The 24,291-nt window shown below is 36.1% G+C and overlaps 1 pseudogene across 1 annotated transcript; it reads left to right on the plus strand.

Annotated features, from left to right (window-relative positions):
• Positions 1-9,493: 9,493 nt before the first annotated feature.
• LOC128570353 (protein SET-like) lies at positions 9,494-10,625 on the plus strand (annotated as a pseudogene). The gene has a single exon (XR_008375550.1). The product of XR_008375550.1 is annotated as a protein SET-like (transcript).
• Positions 10,626-24,291: the final 13,666 nt, after the last annotated feature.

Genomic DNA, 24,291 nt, shown 5'->3' on the forward strand with positions numbered 1-24,291 from the left:
TATGATCCTCTCGATAGATGCAGAAAAAGCATTCTATAAAATCCAGCATCCTTTTCTAATTAGAACACTGAAGAGTATAGGCATAGGTGGCACATTTCTGAAACTGATTGAAGCTATCTATGACAAACCCTCAGCTAATATTTTATTGAATGGAGTAAAATTGAAAGCTTTTCCTCTTAGAACTGGAACCAGACAAGGTTGTCCTCTGTCGCCATTACTTTTCAACATAGTGCTGGAAGTTCTAGCCAATACAATTAGGCAAGACAAGGAAATAAAGGGAATCCAAATGGGAGCAGAGGAGGTCAAACTCTCCCTCTTTGCTGATGACATGATCTAATACTTAGAGAACCCCAAAGACTCAACCACAAGACTCCTGGAAGTCATCAAAAAATACAGTAATGTCTCAGGATATAAAATCAACATCCACGAATCAGTTGCCTTTGTATACGCCAATAACAGTCAAAATGAGAGGCTAATGAAGGACACAACTCTCTTCACCATAGCTTCAATGAAAATGAAATACCTAGGAATATACGTAACAAAGGAGGTGAAGGACCTCTATAAAGAAAATTATGAAATCCTAAGAAAGGAAGTAGCAGAGGATATTAACAAATGGAAAACCATACCATGCTCATGGCTGGAAAGCATCAACATTGTTAAAATGTCTGTACTTCCCAAAGCAATCTACCTATTCAATGCCATTCCTATTAAAATACCAACATCATACTTTCAAGATTTGGAAAAAATGATTCTGCATTTTGTATGGAACCAGAAAAAAACCCATATAGCTAAGGCAGTTCTTGGTAATAAAAGTAAAGCTGGGGGCATCACCATACCAGATTTTAGGCTGTACTACAAAGCCATAGTGGTCAAAACAGCATGGCACTGGCACAAAAATAGAGACATAGACTTTGGAATCAAATAGAAGACCAGGAAATGAAACTAACATCTTACAACCACCTAATCTTTGATAAACCTAGCTAGATCATACCTTGGGGGAAAGATTCCCTATTCAATAAGTGGTGCTAATTTTCCTTTCACTTCCTCTTGCTCTTTAAGTTATCGTGCCTCTGGCCTAAGATTTTGATGAGTCCTTTTGGTACAGGACTAAAAGGATGAGAAGATTGAAGAGCAAGAAGGGAAAAAAGGATTTTAAAAAAAGGAAAAAAGAGAAAGGAGTGGGGGTGAGTAAAAGGTAATATTGACAAAAAGAAGAGGCACAGAAAAAGGGAGACAGGAGTAATAAAGGTGTACAGTAGGGTACTTTGACCCACACCTTAGAAACCCTCAACCTCTAGGGGTGCTGGGTAGGGTGGTTCTCTAGAGGTCAGCAGCTCTTTGCCAGCCTGAGCAGAGACAGTACACCACCTTCACCAAATAGAGGGGAAAGACAAAAATACTATAAATCAAACCAAAGTAAACAAACAGAAAACTTTACAGGATAAAACTAAGGGAAAAACCAAATAACAGGGGCATAAACAATAGCAAAAATGAAGTTATTATTATTAAAGAAAGCAATAATGGGAAATTATATTTAAACTAAAAAAATGAAGAAAGAAAAAAGGAGGAAAATATTGAAAAAACATCAAAACCAAAACAAAGCAGTATATTTATCTTGCTGAATATTGTCTTGGCAGCAGGTGATCTTCTGGGGTATGAGATGCTAATAACAATGTTGATACAGCTATATGAGATGGAGACTGGAGGCCTCAGCTGACTTTTTTGCCCTCAAACCCCACAGGGTTGAAAGCATGAATCTCTCCTCAGCCCACTTAAAAGACACTTTAAGTCATTAACCTTGGCTAAGCAGAAGCTTCCCAGGAAAGCAGTTGTTGCTGGGATCTCTCCTGAAGTGGCTGCCCGCTTATCTGATGCATCAAAACTGGCCTCACTCTATGCCCCTGAGGGCCGAGGCTGCAAGGCAGCCCTCATATTGCCAAACACTGAAAGCTCTGCTCTTCCCCGGTGTCTCAGTCCTGGCCTTTGGCACTGCTCAGTCACTAGATCACTTGCCCAAGGTCTCCCAGCCCTAGCCTACCTCTGCGACCCTGACGTTGGAGCCTGCAGGGCAGTTCTCCCACAATGGCTGTGTGCACAGGCCACAGCCAAACAATATTAGCTCTGTTCAGGCCCAGCAGCTCAGTCCCGTACCCTGAACAACACTTAAAGTCACCTGCACTCTTACTCAAGTTCTCTCAAGGTAATTCAACCAAGTGCCCAAGTCCAAAAAAAAAACCCAAAACAACCCACAGGGAACACCTTTCCTATGTGCAATCTTGCTGCTGTTGTAGTTAAAGCTGCAGCAGCCTCAGACTCATGGCAACAACTGTCCAGTTCTCCTCTGCTTTTGTCCTCCTCCTGGGGTCTAGAAGTCTCTCGCTGACCCCTTATATCCCCAAAGGCATGTTTCTGAGTAGAGCCCACAAGCCAGAGATGCCTGGAGTTTTCTCGCCCCAATCTCACTGTGCCCAGTTGCAAAGAAGCTGTTACTCCAGGACAGAGAATTTTGATTTACAGTCTCACCAAGACTTCACTCGGTGGAGAGCAGGAATTCCACAAATGGAAACCAGGAAGCCTCAGGGGATGTCAACTGTGGGCTCCATTAGTCGCCCACTGAGGGGATCCTTATCTTGTACTCAGCAGTGTCTTTCTCTTCCTTCCCTCCAGTACATTCCCTCAGTTTGCTGCGCTATCTCAAAGCCTGCTTCTGGTCCTGGGGTGTAAAGCCACAGCCTGGAGCAACCTTTCTGCTATATGCAGCCCTGCACTGGAATGAAGCCAGATTCTTCCTTCTTGAAACTTTCACCTCTCTCTTCTCTTCACTCCTCTCTCTTCACTTGTATATGGTTCACTATGGACCACATTCCTATATGACTGTTTCTTCTTTGATTCAATAGATTCTCTTTTTTCAATAGCTTCTTAAAAGCTTAGATTCTCAGTCCTTCCTCAGCTCAATATTCATTGCATTTTTATACATTCTATGAAAGATTTCATCCACTTTCATTGTTATCAATTACTCTTACATAATGAAGGTTCCCAAATCTAATCTTTAGGTCCACCTCTCACGTTAGGCATCTGCATTTAGATTTACCTTTAGGAATTTTTAAAAAAATTTAAGGTCCACCCCCAAAATTTTCTTCCTCAATAAATTAAATTCTACTTCCACATTTTGTATTGCAGTATCATCAACCCAGTTATCTATTCTTATAACCTAGTTTGTATTTCTTTTCCTTAAGCCTTTTTTGGGGGTCCTTTGTTCCTCATTATAAAACTTGGTAATTTTTGAATCCTAAAGATTTCTAAATTCACCAATGCTGCTTAACACGTGATTTTACTGCCTGAGTCCAGATCCTTTTCCTCTCTAGCTTGAAAGTTACATTCTGATTTGTCTCTTGCCAAAATTAATTCTTTTGGGCAGCGCCTGTGGCTCAAGGGAGTAGGGCGCCAGCCCCATATGCCAGAGGTGGCAGGTTCATACCCAGCCCTGGCCAAAAACTGCAAAAAAGAAACAAAAAAAACCACAAAATTAATTCTTTTATTTAGCTGGCAAAATGGTCCATCAAATTAAATTCTGATCAAATCACTTACTCCTTAGAAATCTATTTATTTCCACAATCCAAAAGATGAACACTAATATCATTATAACAATTTATAAGACTCTCCATCTCAAACTTCCTCTCTGGTCTGATCATTCTTCTCCTCACATTTCATTTTATCATCCAGTCATGTTAAATTGCTCATAAAAGGCTGTTATCCTTATACTCTGGTTTTTCTTAAGCTAGTTGTTCTAAACCTTGAGTGTACATCACACTCGCACAGAGGCCTTGTTAAATCACACATTAGAAACCATTTCTAGAATTTCTAATTCAATAGGTCTGAGATGGGGCCCTAGAATTTGCATTTCTAACAAGTTCCCAAGTGATGCTAATACAGCTGGTCAGGGAACCCACTCTGAACATCACTGTCTTAATTCATATCCTCCATGTTGAAAACTCTTTTTCTCCCTGTTCTTTTGATTAACTCCTACTAATACTTTCCCTCATCTTAGCTAATGACCTACATGATGTCTTCATTGAATGCTCTAAGCTAGATTAGAGCCTCATTCTGAGCTCTTTAGTAGTACCAGAATATCTGATAAACATCAAGGGAAACATCAACTTCAATTGTAAGGGAGAAAGTCTTCCAGAAGCATGAGCTGAGTACATTTTCTTTCCAACAGACCTTCTTGTTAATATGGCATAAATTTTTGAAATCCAAAAAGTTAAAGAGGTGTCAATTAAAAATGTGATGTAAGTCAAATTTAGATGGACTTTTAAAAACTATATGAATAATTTACATTGGCTTTCTGAGTTCATGTTATTGATTATGTGTCTTTATTGGATCTTTACTTACAGAAAATGGGAATGTTGATTTGCATGGTGTTATGAAAGGCGTGAAAGACATTACAGGTGAGTACAAAGGTACCATAAACCTAAGAATTTTATTGGCACAATAATTATATTTTACCATTAACCATAATTACCGTGTTAATTCTGTTACTTTACTCATTTAAATATTTAACTAGAGTTGGACTTTATAATAAAACTGGACTCTTGTTAATAAAATTTTAGTGTTAAATATTGGTAGAAAGACCCTTATTCTCTACAGTAATGCTCATAAATGTTTTATCTTGGTTAGTACAATAAAGGTGAAGTAAAGCTTTGTTAAAAATTCACATAATTGGACACTCAACTGCCCCTGAAATTGTAGGCTCATGAAAGGGCCCTCAGGTTAACTAGAGGATAGACACAGAGTTTCTTTCCCCAGAATGATACAGAAACCTCAACTCAAGGCAAATGCCTTGAAAGGCAGTACTTTCCTTTCTTCATTTCCCTTCCTGGCTATTAGACCTACTAACTAGATTTGAGTCTCAGTATCAACCAGCTAGTAATATGCTGCCCCTGCTAAGGGAGGAAAAAGATTATTCATAGAAAAGCTACAATATTTAGTTAATATGTATTGGCAAGAACTATGAGATCATGTCTGCAGAGGGATATCAAGGATGCTGAACCACAGTGAAGTGTGGAATGGAAGAGTTTGTTGATGTGGTAGCGTATTCCTGTAACTCAGTTTTAAATGTTCCGTCAAGTATCTCTGGTGGTCAGATATACTGCTATGGTAGCTCCTGGGAGCTTGAAAAACAATGATCCGTGTTAAATTAAGTGGAATTCCAGCACTGCCTTGGCAGCATGCTGAGGAGAAAACAAAGAGTTTAGAGAAATTAGGTGTGCTGGAATGAGTCTTAAGTATAAGACTTCAGGAATCACCAGATAACTGTGTTCCTCAAGAAGGCCCATGGAAAGCTGCCTTTACTAAGGAGACAAGTGTACCTATCCAGACATTCCCACTTCAGGTCTCAGGGTTCCATTCCCTATCGAAGCCATGACTTTGGTGTAGAAGACTTGCTGCAACTGAAAATTCAACTTTCTCTGAAGTTCTTCTGTTCTTACAATCTAATCCTAATCTTGGTTTTCAGCAAATAGGAGATGAGAGCCTCTTTAAATGCTGCCATGGCAGACTTCTGATGTTTATGGCCATGCCTCCAGTTGCTAAGCAATAGCCACCAATTCTGCAGTTCAAATTACAATTTTCTTACATCTCTCAAACATTAGAGGATATTGCCTGAATCAGTGCATTTCTTTCCCCCTGTATCCCTTTATAAATAATTCACCACAGGTGAACATCTCAGCGATTTTAATGATATAGCATGTGAGGGATTATCACTACTTCACTTACCATCAATGGAATATTTGTTACTATCTGTACAGCAAGGCGTACACAACCCAAGTCTAATTCCTGAGCCAGCAGTCTAGGACTGATCCAGTTCTCAGAAGCAGACCCTGAGACTAGAATTCATGTGCAAATGGATTATTATAAAAGTGCTCCAAAGGAACTTGTTAGGGGGTGGGAAAAGCATAACAGAAAAGGGAATAAACCAAGTAAAAGTTCAGTCTCAAAGTTCTGATAATCTACTGATGGATACTACTGAGGATCTCTGTAAATTACACTTCAGAGTTATCCTAACTGAAGCAAGGCTGCTAGGCCTTCTTACATTACCACCCATTGGTCATTGGCTGATCTGGGCTTACTTTCTTTGCCTTCTGTACAGTATATGTGGGCAAAGTTGTCTTGAATAACAAAATTTGTCTTACAAATAAAGGCTACATGCTAACTTTTTTTTTTTTTTTTTTTTAGAGACAGAATCTCACTCTGTTGCCCTTGGTAGAGTGCTGTGGTGTCACAGCTCACAGCAACCTCCAACTCCTGGGCTTAGGCAATTCTCTTGCCTCAATCTCCCAAGTGGCTGGGACTACAGGTGCCCACCACAACTAGCCCAACTATTTTTTTGTTGCACTTTGGCCGGGGCCGGGTTTGAACCCGCCACTCTCCGTATACCCACTGAGCCACAGGTGCCACCCCCAGATGCTAACTATTAAGACAAACCACACCAAAGCTGGGAGTGCTGGAAATGGTAAATAAGGATCTGTGGGAATCTACACAGAGCACAGGGATTACAAAGCCTAAGAATTATCTACATTTGCCTTGTATTCAAGTGGGAAACCTATGGGGTAAGTCAGGAGATAGTAAGAGCAAAAAATTACGATGGTTATATAGCAGAAGAAAGAAGGAGAAATTCGGTAGGAAAATTGGAAAGGAATGAGGTGGATACATTTCATATTGATAAAGTGCCAATATGTTCATAGATTTGCTACAATTAACTCTTACAATTTAATCTAAAAATATTTTCTAACTTAAGAGTAGAGTGGGCACACTTTTAGGGCAAATCATTAAAGTTTGTCTGTTTTTGCTATCTTAGTGGATCATTACATCATTTTGTCTATGACCGACATTGAAGGATTTCTTAAAGCTGGCAGAAAGTTCAATACAAAATTGGGTGTTTCTTGGTTATTTATATTAACGCACATAATCTCCAGGATATATTGTTAAGTGACAGGAGCAAAATGTAGAATCATCAATATAGAAGGCTGAATTTTATGTAAGGAAGAAGGAGAAATAAGAGTATATATGCATGTAGGAGATAAGTATATATTTCCTTATTTTTGTAAAATCTAACTGAAACCTCTATAAACTAATTTTTTAGAATAGTTTATTCATAGGAATCTAGGGAAATAGGGTGAAGGTAATGGAGGCAAAACTTCTGAGTATATTTATTAGTGTTACCTTTTGAACCATGAAAGTGTTTAAACATTTTAAAATTAAATATATATAAAGAAAACAAACTCTAAATTGAAAATAAACTATCTATCAGATCATTAATAGAAAAAATGATTGTTCAAGTGACTTTTTTTTTTTGAGACAGAGTTGTATTATGTCGCCCTTGGTAGAGTGCTGTGATGTCATAGCTCACAGCAACCTCAAACTCTTGGGCTTAAACAATTCTCTTGCCTCAGCCTCCCAAGTAGCTGGAACTACAGGTGCCCGCCACAATGCCCGGCTATTTTTTTTGTTGTTGTTGCAGTTGTCATCGTTATTTAGCTGGCCTGGGCTGGGTTCGAACCCACCACCCTTGGTGTATGTGGCTGGTGCCCTACCCACTGAGCTATGGGTGCTGCCCTGTTCATGTGACTTTTGAATGTAATACTATGATTAAACTTATAGAAATATATTAAGTACAAAAAGAACTTCAAAGGAATTTTAAATTTTATTCAATAGTTTTATAATTATTAATATTAGAATTTAACATTGTGATGATTACATGAAATTACAGAATAAAAAATAAATATTAAAAATTGATCAAAAAAATAATATGTTTTTATGTTAGGAGCCAAGATATTTCAGGGTTTTTTTTCCCAAGATATTTTAGCTATGGAGAAAAGAGATACAAATATAAAAATCAAGGGCGGCGCCTGTGGCTCAGTCGGTAAGGCGCCGGCCCCATATACCGAGGGTGGCAGGTTCAAACCTGGCCCCGGCTGAACTGCAACTAAAAAAATAGCTGGACGTTGTGGCGGGCGCCTGTGGTCCCAGCTACTCGGGAGGCTGAGGCAGGAGAATCGCTTAAGCCCAGGAGTTGGAGGTTGCTGTGAGCTGTGTGAGGCCACGGCACTCTACCGAGGGCCATAAAGTGAGACTCTGTCTCTACAAAAAAAATCAAGGACATTAGGAAAAACCCATAGTAGTGAAATTTGGAACACAGTTATCCCTAAGAATTCATAATAGTTTGCATGTTTACCTATTTGTTTTAAATGTGAATCTTCTATACTTTCCTAGAAAGGGTTTGAAAGGACCTTACGACAATGGCAGCTTAGTTTCAAATGAGCGCAAGAAGTCCTCAAATTGTAGCTTCTAAATAACTTCCTCACAAAAAGTGGCCTCAGAGCTCCTTTTAGAAGGGCTGCTTCTGGGTCTGAGGTAAGGAAAGTACAAAGCGAAGTGTGGGATATCTTATTTCAAAAGGCAAGGTAATATTCCAATATTGAAGTGTGCATGTCAAAAGGAAACAGGAGTTGGCTTAGATATATCACATTTGGGATAATTCAAGCATCAAAAACAAGGATGGAAGGAAGGAAGGAGGATGGCAGAGAGACAGAAAGAAATGCATGCAGTCGTCTATAAAGACACCAAAACAGAAATTCACAACACTGTAATGATTAAATATGTAGAATAAAAGAACAAGTTAAATAATACCAGAAAGAAAAAAAAATGATTCCAGAATGTGAGGCAGTCTAGAAGAAAACTAGCAAGGGTCTTTTTAAAAAGTAGGGAGACTTCCAGCTTTAAATAGTTTAAAAAGAATAACCAAATGCAATTTGTGCACCTTTGACAGAAACAACTACAATAGACATTTTGGAGATAATTAAGGAAATTTAAATACAAACTAGATGTGAAATACTACTAAAGGATTATTGTTAATTTCTCTCAGGTATAACTATGCTGTCTATGTATGACAGTGTTACATAGGAGAGTATGCTTTTTCTTAGAAGATGCATTGGATGCTACAATGTTTAAGGATAATGCATTATGATGCCCATAACTTACTTTCAAATAAAAACTATATTTATGTTTATACTCATACTATATTAGTATCAACATATATGTATGAGTATATATATCAGTATCAGTATATAAGTATAAGTATACACAAACTAGGGCAAAATGTTAACTATAATATCATGTAAGTGGTGAAGATTCATTGTACTCTTCCTTTGACTTTTCTCTGTTTGAAATTTTTAATTATAAAATATTGGAAAAATTTAGAGCTGAGTAGTGTGAAGTACCTTAAATGTGAGTGAGATGTAAGAAGAAGACATGAATATAAGGTCTTCATTTGGCCTTACATCATTCTCTAAAAATTTCATTGTGAATCCTGCAACCCCTCAAATACTGTATATAGATTCCATGTGACTTTTTAAAACAAATTTACCTTTATTTAACCAGATAATCAAATGTTGTTTAGAAATGTGTCGAGTTTTCAGAGAGTCTTTCTGCTGAGCTAGGAGACCTGTGGTTAGGTTCTTGGAGTTTCCTGGCAGCATGGCCCCCAAACGCCAGTCTCCGCTCCTGCCTCAGAAGAAGAAACCAAGACTGCCCACTGCTCCCAGACTGGAGGACACCTCAGGCTCTCAGGGATTGCCGAAAAAGAAAGAAAAAGAATAGCAGGAAGCAATTGAACATATTGGTGAAGTACAAAATGAAATAGACAGACTTAATGAACAAGCCAGTGAGGAGATTTTGAAAGTAGAACAGAAATATAACAAACTCCACGAACCATTTCTTCAGAAGAGGTCAGAATTGAGTGCCCAAATCCCAAATTTTGGGGTAACAACATTTGTCAACCATCCACAGATGTCTGCGCTGCTTGGGGAGGAGGATGAAGAGGCACTGCATTATTTGACTAGGGTTGAAGTGACAGAATTTGAAGATATTAAATCAGGTTACAGAATAGATTTTTATTTTGATGAAAACCCTTACTTTGAAAATAAAGTTCTCTCCAAAGAATTTCATCTGAATGAGAGTGGTGATCCATCTTCAAAGTCCACTGAAATCAAATGGAAATCTGGAAAGGATTTGATGAACTGTTCCAGTCAGACACAGAATAAAGCCAGCGGGAAAAGGCAACATGAGGAACCAGAGAGCTTCTTTACCTGGTTTACTGACCATTCTGATGCAGGTGCAGATGGATTAGGGGAGGTTGTCAAAGATGATATTTGGACAAATCCATTACAGTACTACTTGGTTCCTGATATGGATGATGAAGAAGGAGAAGAAGAAGATGATGATGATGAAGAAGGAGGTTTGGAAGATATTGATGAAGAAGGGGATGAGGATGAAGGTGAAAAAGATGGAGATGATGATGAAGGGGAGGAAGGAGAGGAGGATGAAGGAGAAGATGACTAACAGAACACTGATGGATTCCAACCTTTTTTAAAATTTTCTCCAGTCCCTGGGAGCAAGTTGCAGTCTTTTTTTTTTTCCTCTTGTGCTCAGTCGCCCTGTTCTTGAGGTCTCTTTTCTCTACACCATGGTTCTCAACTTATTTGGGGGGTAAATACCTTGAGCAGAATACAATGGGAAAAGAATCTCTACTCGTTTCTGTTCCAAATTCATTTTTATCCCTTCCTGTCTCAACAACAACTGTATGGAAGCAACACCACCGAGCTCTGTGGGAAAAAAGAAAAACCTGCTCCCTTCGCTCTGGAAGGAACCTACTGGAAGCTGGAGGGTGCTTGACCCCTGTGTAGTAATGCATAGAATTCTAGCTTTTTTCCTCCTTTCTTTGTATATTGGGCTCAGAGAGTACACTGTGTCTCTATGTGAATATGGACAGTTAGCATTTACCAACATGTATCTGACTACTTTCTCTTGTTTAAAAAAAGAAAAAAAAACTTTTAAAAATGGGGTATAGAAGGTCAGCAGAGGGTGGGTTTGAGATGTTTGGGTGGGTTAAGTGGCCGTTTTGACAACATGGCTTCTCCTTTGGCATGTTTTATTGTGATGCTTAACAGACATACTTGCAGTTTAAGATAACACTTTTAAAATAAATTCTCTCTTAACAATGACTTGAGCCCTACCACTCAAATGGGAGAATCAGCAGAACCTGTAGGATCTTATTTGGAATTGACATTCTCTATTGTAATTTTGTTTCTGTTTATTTTTAAATTTTCTTTTTGTTTCACTGGAAAGGAAAAATGATGCTCAGTTTTAAATGTTAAAAGTATACAAGTTGCTTTGTTACAATAAAACTAAATGTGTACACACACACACAAAAATAGAAATGTGTCCCATATTCTCTTAGAGTTTGTAAACTTCAGGGGAAAGATATAATAACATGCAAAAAAAAGGTCAAGGAAAAGATGAGCAAAAAATATATTGGTGATTATATGGAGAAAAGAGAACGCTTGCACACTGTTGGTGGGAATGTAAATTAACATTTACATTATCTGTTATCTGATAACTCTGAGATTAAATGACAAAATAGAAATAAAATATATGGAATAATGTATGGTACAAAAAAAAATTCAGCACATATTAGCTACTGGCCAGGCACTGTGTCTTATATCTATAATTCTAGTACTCTGGGAGACTGAAGCAAGAGGATCCCTGGAGCTCAGGAGTCCAAGACCAGCCAGAATAAGAATGAACCCTGTGTCTACTAAAAATAGAAATAAAATGAGCTGAGCATTATGGCAGATGCTTGTAGTCCTAGCTACTCGGGAGGCTGAGGCAGGAGGATCACTTGATCCCAGGAATTTGAGGTTGCTGTGAGCTAGGCTGATGCCACAGCACTCTAGCCTGGGTGACAGCATGCAATTTTTTTCTTAAATAAATAAATATTAGCTATCATTATCACTATATTTAGTAGTATTGAGCAATTATTTTTTGATCCTATGTACTGATTAAAAATGTTTATTATTGTGTCCAAAATTTTGTATTCACCGATCAGTTATTTCGATTCCCTCCCCAAAATTGGTCCAAAGAAAGAGATCCTAATTTTAATTCCTTTGTCAATTTCCTTTATATATTTGACTCAATGAATTTTTGCTCTGTATGTTGAAAGATATAATCATGATTCTTAAGAATTAACTTTTTCAGGATGGAACAGATATTTTAAAGGTAAATTTCATAAACACTTGTAAGGTCCATGGATGGGCTTTAGGTCATCCTCGAAAATTTTAAGGCAATTCATAAATACAGGTATGCATATGTGCACTTTGCAGAGATAGAAGATCCATAGGTATTCTCAGATTATCAATCCTGTGTCTCAAAAAAAATTGGAAATCATGTTTTTGGAATTACTAAATTTTCCTCACATGCCTGTTTCTTTCTGATTTAGGGAAAGTTGATATCAAAAACCTGGAAACCATTCTAGACAACATGGGAATAAAGCTTACAAATAAGGAACTTGAATATCTGATGCAAAACCTGCCAGTGAGTGGTGAGCATATTAGATATCGTTAGCTTTTGAGCCTGTGTTTTGTATATCTTTAGAATTGGAAAGAAAGGAATGAGAGAACTTTCTAAAGGGAAGATAGTAAGTTTGAAAAAGAAAATGAGAGTGATAAAGAAGTTAGGAGTGGAGTATTCTGGGCAAGAGTGCATGGTCATTGGAAGAGTCTTCCAAATTCTAGGACAAGAAAGCTGACCTCTAGGAAATAGCCACTTTTAAATACCATCTTTTCATTATCAAATAAAAGATTTGCTATTTTATGGGGTAGAAATTCAAACTTACAATTTTTAAATACATTTATTTTCAATATTTATAACTTTTTCTTTACTTTATGCTCTTGAAATATTCTGAGGGAATGACTCTGTGTTTACAGAATGACTATTTAAAGTGCTTAACAGAATGCCCAATACATTTAACTAAGCACTGTTACCTGGTGTGTGACACTCATAGGAGAAGGAGGAGTATTCTCATGCTGTTTTACATTTTATGAGCTTTGAGTTATGTTTTTGTGTTACAGTTGATAATAAAGTGGCTCTGGAAACTTTGGAAGATGAGGTGAAAAGTTTTACTGGTAAGAATTTGTTATAATTTGTAATAAATCATGATTTGTACTCAAATTTTTAATAATATTTTCCCAATATTCTATTAGTGGCTTTTAAATTCACATGTGTTCAATATTTATTTTCATAAAATATTTGCATCTCCTGATTAACAGACTAACATTATCTGGGTTTTATCTGTAAAACAAAAGGACTATCTCTTGAGAACAACTCTTACATTCTTTCATGCTTTTTTTTGCAAGAAAATGATTTCACCAGTATTTACAGACCCCAAAACTAGATTGACACAGTAATAGCAGGGCAAAGCATTAAAAGTATCAAGGTAATAGGTTCATTGCAAATAGCTAATCACATAGTTTTATCAAGATAAAAGAAAGTATGTCATATTTTGTTGTCTCTTTTATTATACTAAACATGTTAATCTCCAAATAATTACATGAACAGATTTTCTTCTGTGCTGTCTGGTGTTATTCCTAGTATTAGGAATATATTCCATTTACTAAGATTAGGAAAGAAATTCTGTTTTCAATTTACTACTTGACCATTTTAATCAGAAAATCTCACATTCTCTTTCCACTTCATTCTTGTACTAGAGAAAAGACTCTAATAGCACAAGTATATATTTAGATAATTTGAAATAATTAGATTATTCCTTAATATTTTACCTATATATATTCCATCTTTTTAAAGGAGAAAAGATTGATATTGACGATGTACAAAATGTTCTTGAGGACTTGGGGATTGAGCTTACAGATAGGGAGCATACGCAGCTGCTGGAAACACTGCCCATCGATGGTAAGTCACACGCCTTCCAGGGAACTTGGTTTAATGGGCCCGTTTGAGCAATTCTCAATCTTTCAACAGTGTAATTTCAACTAAAAATGTGTAAATTAATAGAAAGTCACTTTTGACTTGATAAGACTTTCTGTCATTACCCCTTTAAATACAAATTGGGAATTATCACTATGTTGCCATATAGTTATCTAGGTGACAAATATTACTACTTCATATTGACTTACATTATGAGCAATGAAAAAGAGAGGAGTAGAACAGTGGAAATAAAAAGAAGTATTATGATATATTTTTTAGTATTGCAACATGGAAGAGATAAGCTAATGTCTCTAATACAAAAGAATGGATAGGCTTGTCATTGTGGCAAATATTTCCATTCTTAAATAAGTACTGAGTGACTATAAAATAGATTAATTTTTAAAGCAAATTATTAAAATGTATCTTCCTGCAATCATACAATTTATACTGTTTTGATGAATATCCATATCAATTTCCCAGTGATCTCAATTATGCCCTTTCTTACAGATAATGGAAAAGTGTTTAAAAACAGATTGCTGAAAGATGTGAAGGATAATGAAAGTGAGTAGGCACAGTCAGAACGCATATGAAATATCTTCAAGTGTTAAATTTATACTAATATTAATAGAATATAGAACTTTATTTTGCTTCTTATAGCACATCTGTATTTTTCCTGGTAATAACCTTTATTTTAGAAAGTTTTTTATTGGCTTATAATTTTCAGCTTTCTCTGAAAAAAATATCCATATGAGCCTGAATAAAAGAAAGGCATATAGTCAGAAAGAAGGAAAGAACAAAAGATAGGAAAAGAGGGGGAAGAGCAGGGAGGAAAAAGTTTGGCATTTATTACAAAATCTGACCAGGAATGGTGAAAACAATCTGAGAGCAAGAGTTTAGGAAACACACAATCTCTCCTTCTTTGTGAAGATTATTGAGTAGTGCTCTCCAGATACAGTTAACCCTTAACCTGCCTAACTTTTTCATGAATAGGTATGTTTAAGGTTTGAGACATGAGTTCTAATTCTCTCTCTGCTTTTAGCCTTCAGAAAAGTTGGTGCATACCCAGAAACAAGATTGGAAAATAGGAGAGGTTCAGGCCAGGATTAATGAAAGGGATAGAAACCTGTTTGGGCAGGGCCAGAGATTGCGTCTATCCAGAGGACAGTTGGAGACTTTTCTATATGGGGCTGTAGGATATGGATAGATTCCACTGCTTGTTGAAGGATCCTGGTGGGCTCCTGGTCTTTTGTTCCAGGAGGGGAGAAAGATGAGGAGTGTTCGTGTGGGGCCACATTAGGCCCCTAGCTTTCCCAACTCTTGTTAATAGTGGTGATGGGGACCATGGTCAGTCTTCTGAAACTGCTTCTGGCTGAGTAGGGTCATAGTTGTCCTCAGTGGAATAAGTCAGGTATTGGTAGGATTGCACCAGTTGGAGGGTTTATTGGGAGAGGGTTTAGGGAGTAGTAGGAATTGGGTTGCAACTGTGGTTAACACCTGTTTTTACCTTGTCTTGAATAATGAGAACCAAAGTTGAATGACCTAAGGGGCAATGGTTAACAACAGGATGATGACAGCGAGTGGGCGTGAAAAGGGTAAGACTCAGTATCCCCATGATCTATCTAGCTAAGATCCCTTATTTTGAGATTGCAGGTGGGTAGCTTGTTCCTGAAGCCAGGTGATGCCCTCTCTGACCAGACCAGACCTGTTAGTGTAAAAACAGCACATCTTCTGTAAGAAAATGTAAAGGCCCCTTTCTCCTGCCATGAGTAGATCTAAGCCTTTGTGGTTTTGAAGGACCTCAAGATGTCCACTTGGTCTTACAGGAGTTGTAACTGATCAGAGACCTCCTGGAGGCCTTTGGCCAGCTTGGTGGACATTAGTTGGAACTGGTGAGTAGCAACCTCTAGGCCAGCAGTCTTGGTGGAAACTCCTACAGTGATGTCTAGTCTGACTAGCACAGGAATTAGTTAGATTGCACCCTTAGATCTAAATATGGTGTAAAGGGGCCCAAGACTTATTCATTGCCTGGAAAGAGGGATATATTTGGGGAAAGGACAAGAGTGTAGGTAACAGTCCAGTTTGTTGGGAGGTATAGATAAGTAGAGGTTCCATGTAGAAAAAGAAGCGGTGTCATCAAGGCAAGTAGAAAAGTTAATGGAAAGGAGAAGTTCTCTGTTCTCCTATTCTTCCAAAAGTTAATGGAAAGGAGAAGTTCTCTATTTCTTATATATGTCTTGGGACCCCTTCAGTATCTCAGTTGGAAAGGGTTCCAATCAGAGTTGCTCCAGTGAGAGGTTGTACATGTGGGGATGTTAACAGAGTGTATGTTAGGGATGAGGACTAGGTGATTATGGTTGAGGAGCATAACTGGAAAGTAATAAAAGAATGAACAAAGTAATCTTATCTCCCAGCAAACTGAGAAACCATGGGATTATATTTTACCTTTTACTTTAGTAATGGAGATAGGAGAGGGAAACAGAGGTCTGTAAAATTTAGGAAGAGTAGAGAACATGGCTTCAGTATTTATTAGAATTAATTTGCTTGCCTGTGTCAGTTGAGCAAATCTAGAGGGTAACCCAAAAGTTGCCCATAAAGTTGCTATACAGAGGAGAAAAATGGGATATTCTAACTAAATGTACTTTATTTATAAAATATTCATCACAAAATGCTCTCTACGTGTTGACCACCTCTTTGTAAAATTTTGTAGTAAATATTTTGTAAAGGTACATTTAACTACAATTTCCTACGTATAATGACTTTATGGGTGACTTTTGGGATACCTTGTATTATAGTTTTATACTTTTCTTGATAATATTAGTAAATTATAGTAGGTTATAAATTCTTTTTTATCAGCGTATCTTCATTTAAAAGTAACACTTGTCAGTTGAAGATAATAATAGTATACATTTATGAATATATGTTTACTATTTTAGAATTTTACAATCTAAAATAATGTGTGAGGATCACTGAAAAATTAATCTGAGCATGTGATACTTGGTCATTGAATATTTTTTTAATTAAATATTGTAAATTTAGATTTAGATCTTGTCTAGGAAAGGATCTTTTGTTTCCTTGTTTTAATGTATCAAATGCTGAGTTATGCAGCCAGGCACAGTGGCTCACACCTATAATCCCAGCACTCTGGGAGTCAGAGGTGGGTGGATTGTCAGAGCTCCCAGGTTCAAGACCAGCCTGAGCAAGAGCAAGACTTATGATTTTAGAATTTTACAGTCTAAAATAGTTAATATTTTAGAACTACTCATTTTTTCCCCCTTTTTCATGTTCACCAGGAGGGAGGGTTAATGTTAATAATCTGGACACTCTTTTGGAAGTCCTGAATGTCAAGCTTACAGAAGAAGAACTTGATATGCTACATGATCTTCTAAGTGATGGTGAGCATTATGGAAAGTGTGCTTTTAAACAGAGGCTAAGGCTTGGTGCCTGTAGCTCAGTGAGTAAGGTGCCAGCCACATACACTGAAACTGGCAGGTTTGAGTCCAGCTGGGCCTGCTAAACAACAGTGACAACTGCAACAAAAAAATGGCCAGGCATTGTGGCAGGCACCTATAGTCCCAGCTACTTGGGAGGCTGAGACAAGAGAACTGCTTAAGCCCGAGTTTGAGGTTGCTGTGAGCTGTGACACTACAGCACTCTACCAAGAGTGACACAGTGAGACTCTGTCTCAAAAAAATAAAATAAAATAGAGGCTGAGCTTTCAAAATTAATTATGACTATTTCAAAGGTTTAATTTACTTATTGCCCAAAATACATTTAAATAGCTGTCATAAGTATCCACAACAAAACAAACAAGGCTGTTTATTTTATTCCTTTAAAACATGTGTTCTTTTTCTTTAGTCTTTATCTTAAGGTAGGGTACAGGTACTCGTGAGAAATGGAAGAATTATTATTGTCTGACTTTATAAAAATAATCTCTACCATCTGTTTTAAATCACTGATCCATATATTACTGATATTACTCAAAGGTATAAACCAATTTGCTAAAAGAATTCTCATTCCTCCATTTATGAATACTGAGGTACTTTCTTTTTCTTTCTTATTGCTTTAATAGACAAATTACAGAACAATATGTCTAATATTATTGATTTTTAAAAGATCTATTGTATACTTTTATAAACAAAAGAAATGTCTGGAAGGATATATACCAAACTGTTAATAATGGTCGAGTGTGGTAACAAAGGTGAGAAGAGGTAGAAGTAGGAAGCAATTGCTTTTTCTTTGTATGTTTGTGTATTTTTTAAAATTTATTATACAAAGTTAGCTTTAAGGTGGCGCCTGTGGCTCAAGGAGTAGGGCACCTGTCCCATATGCCAGAGGTGGTGGGTTCAAACCCAGACCTGGCCAAAAACCAAAAAAAAAAACAAAGTTAGCTTTAAATTATAATTTTTTAACTTGATTTATTTTGTCTTAAATTTAAAATAGATACAAATGATGTAAAATGATTGGACCTCAGCTGACTTCTTATTTACTGTTTGGTTCAGGGAATCAATTGAATAATTTGCCCCTAATAAGCATTTCTCATTGCTTAACACTAGTCCCTACTCATTCGTTGTATCAACACATGGCAATGTAAGATAAGTCTTTACAAATATTAAGAAAGATACATAATTTCAAGAAGTAAGTGAAAGTAAAGTAGGAAGACTGCTGGAATCACACACAAAGCAACTAAAAATACGGACCTGGCAGAATTAAATCATTTAATAATTGAAGAAGAAATATCTTATACAAATAATGACAAGACCACTCAAAATAGCATGATTTATACTTCAAAGGATTTAGAAGAACCCCAGGGAAAAACGTCCATCATATTTGCAAAAGTTACTTTTTATATGTCTTGTTTTGATATTCAAAAGGATGCTGTAGTCTGCAATAGTATAATTTTGCCAGAAATTATATGCTTTTTAATTTTTATTTTATTTTGTTTTATTAATTTATTTATTTTCGAACAGGGTCTTGCTCCATCATCCAGGATAGAGTGCAGTGGCATCATGATAGCTCACTGCAGCCTCAAACTCCTGGGCTCAACCAATCCTCTTGCTTCAGCCTTCCCAGTAGCTGGAACTATAGGCACATACCACCATGCCTGGCTAATTTTTTCTGTTTTTTTGTGGAGATGGGGGTCTCACTTTTGCTTAGGCTATTCTCAAACTCTTGACCTCAAGCAGTCCTCCTGCTTGAGCCTCCCAAATTGCTAGCGTTACAAGAGCTAACATGTCCAGCTTCAGTCCTCCTGCCTGAGCCGGATTGCTAGGATTAGCATGAGCTAACATACCCAGCTTCAATATACTTTTTGAAGTCAGCATTTATTCATTGCTTATTTTGGAAATTATGGAATAGCTATAATTGTAACCTGAATTTTCTTAAATGTAAGATAATATAAACTTATTTATAAATTTTTCATTTTATTCTCCAGTCAAACATTTTAGATAATTTTTATCCGTTATTTATTATTAAATCTTGGGCCTCATTTTAACCAATTTTATTTTCATTAGTTATCTACTTAACAATCAATGTTTGATAAAAAGAACTTCCTGTACTATTTATCTTTTTTCAGAGTCCATGTTATTGTTTTCCCCTGATTAAACTTTCTCTTACAGAGCATGAGAAAGTTGATATGAAAAAACTGATGGATAAAGTAGGTGCTATTACAGGTGAGAAGTTACCAATACATATGATTCTTGTTCGTTTTGTCAACTCATTTTATTTTCCTTAAATTAAATATTTTAAGAGAACAATAACAAGTAATAAAGATATGCTTAGCTTAATATAAACAAAGACAAAAGCAAGTTATTTTTAAAACTGAAGTTGGACTTTTAAAATCTGAAGGAATAAAAATGTATCTGAATGAGAAAGTAATTTATATTTTAAAAGCTATTTGAGGCAAATGAAAACATACCTCATTTAGGAAGGTCAAAGAAGAATTATATATTTTAAAACACTAAGAATTTCATAGACACAATTATAACCTGACTAAAACTGTAATACATGTAGTCAAAATATTTGTGCCCTGTAACATTCTGAAATTTTAAAAAGTATGTGTCAGAGAGTTTCTTCAACTTGTTTTGTTAGAGGTCCAAATTCATTCTCATCTAGCCTTGTAATTATTTTCAGGCAGGAATATTAAGAAAATTGGCAATGAAAACACCATCTGACACTTGAGAGTATAGTTTTCCACATTTGTTCAGCTGTTTGCTGATCACATATAAAATAAATATTATTTATAAATGAAATATAAATAAATACCAAATGTATATGATTCTGATTCTTTACATATATTTTTTCTTTTTTGTTTCTTTTTAAATTAAGCTATGTTTTTCTTTTTCTTTTTTTAATTAAATCATAGCTGTGTACATTAATGCAATCATGGGGTACAATGTGCTGGTTTTATATACAATTGGAAATACTTTCATCACATTGGTTAACATAGCCTTTCTGGCTTTTTCTTAGTTATTATGTTAAAACATTTATATTCTACATTTACTAAGTTTCACATGTACCCTTGTAAGATGCACCATACGTCTGGTCCCACCAATTATCCTCCCTCCACCCATCCTTCCTCCTCCCCTCCCCTCCTTTTCCCCTTTCCCCATATTCTTAGGCTATAATTGGGTTATAGCTTTCTTAGGAAAGCTATAAATTAGTTTCATAGTAGGCCAAGTACATTGGATACATTTTCTTTCATTCTTGAGATGCTTTGCTAAGAAGAATATGTTTCAGTTCCATCCATGTAAACATGAAAGAGGTAAAGTCTCCATCTTTCTTTAAAGCTACATAATATTCCATGGTGTACATATACCACAATTTATTAACCATTCATGGGTCAATGGGCACTTGGACTTCTTCCGTGATTTAGCAATTATGAATTGGGCTGCAATAAACATTCTGGTACAAATATCTTTGTTATAATGTGATTTTTGGTCTTCTGGATATATGCCTAGTAGAGGAATTACAGGAGCGAATGGAAGGTCTATTTTTAGATCTCTAAGTGTTCTCTAAACATCTTTACAAAAGGAACATACTAGTTTGCATTCCCACCAGCAATGTAGAAGTGTTCCCTTTTCTCCACATGCACGCCAACATCTCTGGTCTTAGAATTTTGTGATATGAGCTAATCTTACTGGAGTTAGATGATATCTCAAAGTAGTTTTGATTTGCATTTCTCTGATGATTAAGGATGATGAGCATTTTTTCATATGTCTCTAGGCCATGTGCCTGTCTTCTTCAGAGAAGTTTCTCTTCAAGTCCCTTGCCCCCCTGAGATGGGATCATTTGTTCTTTTCTTGCTAATAAGTTTGAGTTCTCTGTGGACTCTGGTTATTAAACCTTTATCAGAGACGTAACCCACAAATATCTTCTCCCATTCTGAGGGCTGTCTGCTTGCTTTACTTACTGTGTTCTTGGCTGTGTTGAAACTTTTTAGTTTGATCAGGTCCCAGTAGTGTACTTTTGATGCTGTTTCAATTGCCCGGGGAGTCCTCATAGAATATTCACCCAAGCTGATTCCGTCAAGAGTTTTTCCTGCACTTTCTTCTAGTATTTTTATAGTTTCATGTCTTAAGTTTAAATCTTTAATCCAGTGAGAGTCTATCTTAGTTAATGGTGAAAGGTGTGGGTCCAGTTTCAATCTTCTACAGGTTGCCAGCCAGTTCACCCAGCACCATTTGTTAAATAGGGAATCTTTTCACCACTGAATGTTTTTAATTGGTTTGTCAAAGATCAAATAATGGTAAGTAACTGGGTTCATCTCTTGGTTCACTATTCTGTTCCATACATCTACCTCTCTGTTTTTGTGCCAATACCATGCTGTTTTGATCACTATCGATTTATAGTATAGTCAGTTCTGGTAGCATGATTCCTCCTGCTTTGTTTTTATTTCTGAGTAATGTCTTGGCTATTCGAGATTTTTTTCTGATTGATTATAAAATGAAGTATTATTTTTTCAAGATCTTCAAAGTATGGCAGTGGAGCTTTAATAGGAATTGCATTAAAATTTTATTTTGCTTTGGGTAGTATGGACATTTTAACAATGTTGATTCTTCCCAGCCATGAGCATGGTATGTTTTTCCATTTGTTAACATCTTCAGCTATTTCTTTTCTTAGAGTTTCATAGTTGTCTTTATAGAGATCTTTCACATCCTTTGTTAGATAAACTCCCAAATATTTCATCTTCTTTGGCACTGCTATGAAAGGAATAGTCCTTGACTGTTTTTTCAGCTTGACTACTGTTGGTATATATAAAGGCTACCAATTTATGAGTGTTGATTTTATAACCTGAGACGAAATTAAGCTGTTTTTCAATTGTGTTCCAATTTCTTAAAGTTTAACTTTGGCTTATCAATGTTTTTGCAACAAAACATAGTCCACATTTTGTTAACTAGCCCTATAACCTCATTTTCCCTAGGCTACTCAAAGATAATTTACTAAAACTATGTGCTAGTACAATAAAAGGGCCATCATTACTAGAGTTAAAAACTAAACACTTTAATTTTCTGCCATAACTACAATCGAACAAGACTCATCTGACTTTATCATTGAGTAAATCATCAAGTAGTTGAAGCTAGTAAATAAACAGTAATACAAGATTAATTATTATTTAGAATAATTAGATGATTCTTTAAAATCTTATGTGTTATCATTTCTATCTGTCTGAAGGAGAGGAAGTTGATATTGATGACATAGAAACAGTTCTAGGAAACATGGGAATAGTGCTTACAAATAAAGAACTTTCAGAACTGGTAAATAATCTGCCAGTTGATGGTGAGTACTTTAAATAAAACTGTAGTCTTCTAGGAAGTTTTCTTATTAAATTGTGAAAACCTCTAGAATTATTTGCAACTAGTTGCTTGCCAAAAATAATCTGTGACCCATGTTACATAATTTTAAGTGATCCTATTATATCTTAAAAGATTACTTGTGCTACTTAATTGTTAGTTTGAGAATCAACAATGATATCATTATGATTTCTATCACCAGAGTTAAATTACTTTTATTACTTTTGATTCTATGAAAGACATAAAATTCAATTCAGAATAAATGAGAAAAACAAAGAAAAGATAGTGATCTAACAGAGGGATAACAGAAATGTCACAAAAGAAAAAGAAAAAATGTGTTTTAGCAAGGTAGAACGTCCATATTAACTGCCTGTATTACTAAAGTTAAAACTTCCCCTACACTCTATATAACTTTATTATTTGTAAGTCAGAAAATATCTAGGCAATTGACAAAATACATCTTTCTGAAATTACTGGTTTTGTATTGTCTGTGAAACTCCACATTACTATTCTGCAATCTTAATAGCGCTTTTTGTTACAGATGGAAAGGTCTATCAGAAAAGGTTGCTGGATGGTATGAAGTTTCTTAAAGGTGAGGGAAGCTTAGTAAAGTGCTAATGAAACTGAGATCATCATTTTTGGCATTTACATTATATCCGTGTGATTAAATTGTGACTCCTGCTACCTAAAACTTATAACCCACTTTTGTTTCTTTTATATGTCAGCCTTTGAAAATCATTTCTTGTGTAACTTGGAAAGAATTACCATGCTTTCTTGAGATTTTCCAAACTTTGATAGAGCAAGAAATTATCAGAGAGTGAAAAAATAAAGGGAAAATTAGCATATCTTCAGTTATATTTATTTAGCAGCAGAGGCTACTAATCTGAAATTCAGGCCAAAAAGAAAAAAGGTTAAAAGGCTCTAAGACAGTGGAGGGACATAAGATTAATGAGATATACAGGAAGCAGGCCAGGAAGGGAGGAAGGGAATGTCACATCTGTGATGGATTCCCACTCTTCTATCAGTTCATGATGGTTGCCAAATCCACACACCATTTGTACTACTTATTAACATTTTTATTTAAATTTACTTACTTTTTAACTTTAATAAAATGTTTTTTAAAAGAAAATGGGAACAGAAAACTGACATCCCTTGGCATAACTAGAAGTTATTTGTACAAATAATCACAATGGAAACCAGACAGAATTAGAAAAATTGGATTTATTGTCACCTTTTTGGAATTCTACAAGAATTTAAATTTTATATTGAGTATATACAAGCTCTAATTCTAATTCTGTTATTGACTCTTTTTGTATTCCTGTAAATATCTTGTTAGAATTTGGTGTTTTGGAGCGGTGCCTGTGGCTCAGTGAGGAGGGCCCCAGCCCCATACACTGAGGATGGTGGGTTCAAACCCGGCCCCGGCCAAACTGCAACAAAAAATAGCCGGGCGTTGTGGAGGGCTCCTATGCTCCCAGCTACTCGGGAGGTTGAGGAAAGAGAATCGCCTAAGTCCAGGAGTTGGAGGTTGCTGTGAGATGTGATGCCACAGCACTCTACCGAGGGTGACTAAGTGAAACTCTGTCTCAAAAAAAAAAAAAAAAAAAAAGAATTTGGTGTTTTGATGAAAATGATAATCATAATCCTCAGGAATTAAAGAGTTTCCCCCATATTAGGGTCATTA

This window comes from Nycticebus coucang, chromosome 18 (assembly GCF_027406575.1).
Source record: "Nycticebus coucang isolate mNycCou1 chromosome 18, mNycCou1.pri, whole genome shotgun sequence".
Classification (NCBI taxonomy): domain Eukaryota; kingdom Metazoa; phylum Chordata; class Mammalia; order Primates; family Lorisidae; genus Nycticebus; species Nycticebus coucang.